Genomic DNA, 6,000 nt, shown 5'->3' on the forward strand with positions numbered 1-6,000 from the left:
CTCCGAGTTCTAGCACACGTTCAGCTCGATGACGATCCCCGGACTCCGATCCAGCAAAGTGTTGGGGAAGAGTTCCGTCAGCATGACGGCGTGGTGACGATCTTGATGTACTACCGTCGCAGGGCTTTGCCTAAGCACCGCTACAATATTATCGAGGACTATGGTGGAAGGGGGCACCGCACACGGCTAAGAATATGATCACGTGGATCAACTTGTGTGTCTAGGGGTGCCCTCTACCCCCGTATATAAAGGATCTAGGGGAGGAGGCCAGCCGGCCCTCTATGGCGTGCCAAGGAGGAGTCCTCCTCCTAGTAGGAGTAGGACTCCTACTAGGAGGGGGAAAGAAGTGGGGAGGGAGAGGGAAAAGGGGGGGCGCCGCCCCCCTCTCCTAGTCCAATTCGGACCAGGGGGGAGGAGGCGCGTAGCCCACCTTTGGCAGCCCCTCTCTCTCTCCACTAAGGCCCATATGGCCCATTACTTCTCCCGGGGGCTTCCGGTAACCCTCCGGCTCTCCGGTTTTCTCCGAAATCACCCGGAACACTTACGGTGTCCGAATATAGCCGTCCAATATATCAATCTTTATGCCTTGACCATTTCGAGACTCCTCGTCATGTCTGTGATCACATCCGGGACTCCGAACTAACTTCGGTACATCAAAACTCATAAACTCATAATATAACTGTCATCGAAACCTTAAGCGTGCGGACCCTACGGGTTCGAGAACAATGTAGACATGACCGAGACACGTCTCCAGTCAATAACCAATAGCAGAACCTGGATGCTCATATTGGCTCCTACATATTCTATGAAGATCTTTATCGGTCAGACCGCATAACAACATACGTCGTTCCCTTTGTCATCGGTATGTTACTTGCCCGAGATTTGATCGTCGGTATCTCAATACCTAGTTTCAATCTCGTTACCGGCAAGTCTCTTTACTCGTTCTGTAATACATCATCTCGCAACTAACTCATTAGTTGCAATTCTTGCAAGGCTTGAGTGATGTGCATTACCGAGAGGGCCCAGAGATACCTCTCCGACAATCGGAGTGACAAATCCTAATCTCGAAATACGCCAACCCAACATGTACCTTTGGAGACACCTGTAGAGCACCTTTATAATCACCCAGTTACGTTGTGACGTTTGGTAGCACACAAAGTGTTCCTCCGGCAAACGGGAGTTGCATAATCTCATAGTCATAGGAACATGTATAAGTCATGAAGAAAGCAATAGCAACATACTAAACGATCGGGTGCTAAGCTAATGGAATGGGTCATGTCAATCAGATCATTCACCTAATGATGTGATCTCGTTAATCAAATAACAACTCCTTGTTCATGGTTAGGAAACATAACCATCTTTGATTAACGAGCTAGTCAAGTAGAGGCATACTAGTGACACTCTCTTTGTCTATGTATTCACACATGTATTATGTTTCCGGTTAATACAATTCTAGCATGAATAATAAACATTTATCATGATATAAGGAAATAAATGATAACTTTATTATTGCCTCTAGGGCATATTTCCTTCAGTTATACCCAGACATTCTTAGTATATGTTCACTGACAGAACTATTCTCCTCCGTCTTGCAGCTGTAGAACTTATTGGAGACTTCATATCTCTCAATCTAGGCATTTACTTGAAATATTAACTTCAACTCCTGGAACATCTCATATGCTCCATGATGTTAAAAACGTCGTTGAAGTCCCGGTTCTAAGCCGTAAAGCATGGCACACTGAACTATCGAGTAGTCATCAGCTTTGCTCTGCCAGACGTTCAGAAGATCTGGTGTTGCTCCTGCAGCAGGTCTGGCACCTAGCGGTGCTTACAGGACGTAATTCTTCTGTGTAGCAATGAGGATAGTCCTCAAGTTACAGACCCAGTCCGTGTAATTGCTACCATCATCTTTCAACTTTGCTTTCTCAAGGAACGCATTAAAATTCAACGAAACAACACGGGCCATCTATCTACAATCAACATAGACAAGCAAAATAATATCAGGTACTAAGTTCATGATAAATTTAAGTTCAATTAATCATATTACTTAAGAACTCCCACTTAGATAGACATCCCTCTAATCATCTAAGTGATCACGTGATCCAAATCAACTAAACCATGTCCGATCATCACGTGAGATGGAGTAGTTTCATTGGTGATATCTACTATATGATTCACGCTCGACCTTTTGGTCTCAGTGTTCCGAGGCCATATATGCATATGCTAGGCTCGTCAAGTTTAACCTGAGTATTCCGCGTGTGCAATTGTTTTGCACCCGTTGTATTTGAACGTAGAGCCTATCACACCCGATCATCACGTGGTGTCTCAGCACGAAGAACTTTCGCAACGGTGCATACTCAGGGAGAACACTTTTATCTTGAAATTTAGTGAGAGATCATCTTCTAATGCTACCGTCAATCAAAGCAAGATAAGATGCATAAAAGATAAACATCACAGGTAATCAATATAAGTGATATGATATGGCCATCATCATCTTGTGCTTCTGATCTCCATCTCCGAAGCACTGTCATGATTACCATCGTCACCGGCGTGACACCTTGATCTCCATCGTAGCATCGTTGTCGTCCGCCAACTTATGCTTCTACGACTATCGCTACCGCTTAGTGATAAAGTAAAGCATTACAGGGCGATTGCATTGCATACAATAAAGCGACAACCATATGGCTCCTGCCAGTTGCCGATAACTCGGTTACAAAACATGATCATCTCATATAATAAAATATAGCATCATGCCTTGACCATATCACATCACAACATGCCCTGCAAAAACAAGTTAGACGTATTCTACTTTGTTCTTGCAAGTTTTACGTGGCTGCTATGTGCGGAGCAAGAACCATTCTTACCTATGCATCAAAACCACAACGATAGTTTGTCAAGTTAGTGTTGTTTTAACCTTCTCAAGGACCGGGCGTAGCCACACTTGGTTCAACTAAAGTTCGAGAAACTGAAACCCGCCAGCCACCTGTGTGCAAAGCACGTCGGTAGAACCAGTCTCGCGTAAGCGTACGCGTAATGTCGGTCCTGGCCGCTTCGTCCAACAATACCGCCGAACCAAAGTGTAACATGCTGGTAAGCAGTATGACTTGTATCGCCCACAACTCACTTGTGTTCTACTCGTGCATAAACATCTACGCATAAAACCAGGCTCTGATGCCACTGTTGGGGAACATAGTAATTTCAAAAAAATCCTACGCACACGCAGGATCATGGTGATGCATAGCAGCGAGAGGGGACAGTGTTGTCCATGTACCCTCGTAGACTGAAAGCGGAAGCGTTAGCACAACACGGTTGATGTAGTCGTACGTCTTCACGATCTGACCGATCCAAGTACCGAACGTGCGGCACCTCCGAGTTCAGCACACGTTCAGCTCGATGACATCCCTCGAACTCCGATCCAGCCGAGCTTTGAGGGAGAGTTCCGTCAGCACGACGGCGTGGTGACGGTGACGATGATGCTACCGACGCAGGGCTTCGCCTAAGCACTGCTACGATATTATCGAGGTGGAATATGGTGGAGGGGGGCACCGCACACGGCTAAGAGATCAATTGTTGTCTATATGGGTTGCCCCCCTCCTTCGTATATAAAGGGGGGAGGAGGAGAGGGCCGGCCAAGGGGAGGAGGCGCGCCCAAGGGGGGGCAATCCTACTCCAAGTAGGATTCCCCCCTCTTTCCTAGTCCAAGTAGGAGAGGGGAAGGAAGGGGAGGAGAAGAAGAAGGAAAGGGGGGTCGGCCCCCTAGTCCAATACGGTTTGGGCTAGGGGGCCGCGCGCCCCTAGCTCGCCGCCTCTCCTCTTCCACCACTTGGGCCCATGAGGCCCAATAACCCCCCGGGAGGTTCCGGTAACCTCCCGGTTTCTCTGATATTTATCTGATAACCCCCGGAACTCATTTGGTGTCCGAATATAACATTCCAATATATCAATCTTAACGTCTTGACCATTTCGAGACTCCTCGTCATGTCCGTGATCACATCCGGGACTCCGAACTACCTTTGGTACATCAAAACACAAAACTCATAATACCGATCGTCATCTAACTTTAAGCGTGCGGACCCTACGGGTTCGAGAACTATGTAGACATGACCGAGACACGTCTCCGGTAAATAACCAATAGCGCAACCTGGATGCTCATATTGGCTCCTACATATTCTTTGAAGATCTTTATCGGTCAAACCGTATAACAACATACGTTGTTCCCTTTGTCATCGGTATGTTACTTGCCCGAGATTTGATCGTCGGTATCTCAATACCTAGCTCAATCTTGTTACCGGCAAGTCTCTTTACTCATTCCGTATACATCATCTTGCAACTAACTCATTAGTCACAATGCTTGCAAGGCTTATGGTGATGTGCATTACGGAGAGGGCCCAGAGATACCTCTCCGACAATCGGAGTGACAAATCCTAATCTCGAAATACGCCAACCCAACAAGTACCTTCGGAGACACCTGTAGAGCACCTTTATAATCACTCAGTTACGTTGTGACGTTTGGTAGCACAGAAAGTGTTCCTCCGATAAACGGGAGTTGCATACTCTCATAGTCATAGGAACATGTATAAGTCATGAAGAAAGCAATAGCAACATACTAAACGATCAAGTGCTAAGCTAACGGAATGGGTCAAGTCAATCACATTATTCTCCTAATAATTTGATCCCGTTAATCAAATGACAACTCATGTCCATGGCTAGGAAACTTAACCATCTTCTATTAACAAGCTAGTCAAGTAGAGGCATACTAGTGACACTACATTTGTCTATGTATTCACACATGTATTATGTTTCCGGTTAATACAATTCTAGCATGAATAATAAACATTTATCATGATATGATGAAATAATTAATAACTTTATTATTGCCTCTATGGCATATTTCCTTCACCCCTTGCCTTTCCCCTCTCCCACTCCTTCCTTCCCCCTCCTAGTGGGACTAGGAAAGGGGAGTCCTACTCCCACTAGGAGGAGGACTCCTCCTATTGGCGCGCCCTCCTAGGGCCGGCCGGCCTCCCCCCTTGCTCCTTTATATACGGGGGCAGGGGGCACCCCATGACACACAAGTTGATCATTGATCTTTTAGCCGTGTGCGGTGGCCCCCTCCACCATAATCCACCTCGGTCATATCGTAGCGGTGCTTAGGCGAAGCCCTACGTCGGTAGCTTCATCAACACCGGCATCACGCCGTCGTGCTGACAGAACTCTCCCTCGAAGCTCTACTGGATCGTGAGTTCGTGGGACGTCACCGAGCTGAATGTGTGCAGATCGCGGAGGTGTCGTACGTTTGGTACTAGGATCAGTCGATCATGAAGACGTACGACTACATCAACCGCGTTGTCATAACACTTCCGCTTATGGTCTACGAGGGTACGTGGACGACACTCTCCCCTCTCTTTGCTATGCATGACCATGATCTTGCGTGTGCGTAGGAAATTTTTTGAAATTACTACGTTCCCCATCAGTAGGCTCCTGGCATCCTCGCTAGCTCGTCTGTTTGATGTAGTTGTCCCGTGACTTCCCTCTAAGTACTGATGACCCACAAGTAGAGGGGATCTATGGTAGTCCTTTCGATAAGTAAGAGTGTCGAACCCAACGAGGAGCAGAAGGAAATGATAAGCGGTTTCCAGCAAGGTATTCTCTGCAAGTACTGAAATAAGTGGTAACAGATAGTTTTGTGATAGGATAATTTGTAACGAGCAACAAGTAACAAAAGTAAATAAAGTGCAGCAAGGTGGCCCAATCCCTTTTGTAGCAAAGGACAAGCCTGGACAAACTCTTATATAGAGAAAAGCGCTCCCGAGGACACATGGGAATATCGTCAAGCTAGTTTTCATCACGTTCATATGGTTCGCGTTTGGTACTTTGATAATTTGGTATGTGGGTGGACCGGTGCTTGGGTGCTATCCTTACTTGGACAAGCATCCCACTTATGATTAACCTCTATTGCAAGCATCTACAACTACAACAAAAGTATTAAGGTAAACCTAA

Source organism: Triticum urartu, chromosome 3 (assembly GCF_003073215.2).
Source record: "Triticum urartu cultivar G1812 chromosome 3, Tu2.1, whole genome shotgun sequence".
NCBI classification, from domain to species: Eukaryota; Viridiplantae; Streptophyta; class Magnoliopsida; order Poales; family Poaceae; genus Triticum; species Triticum urartu.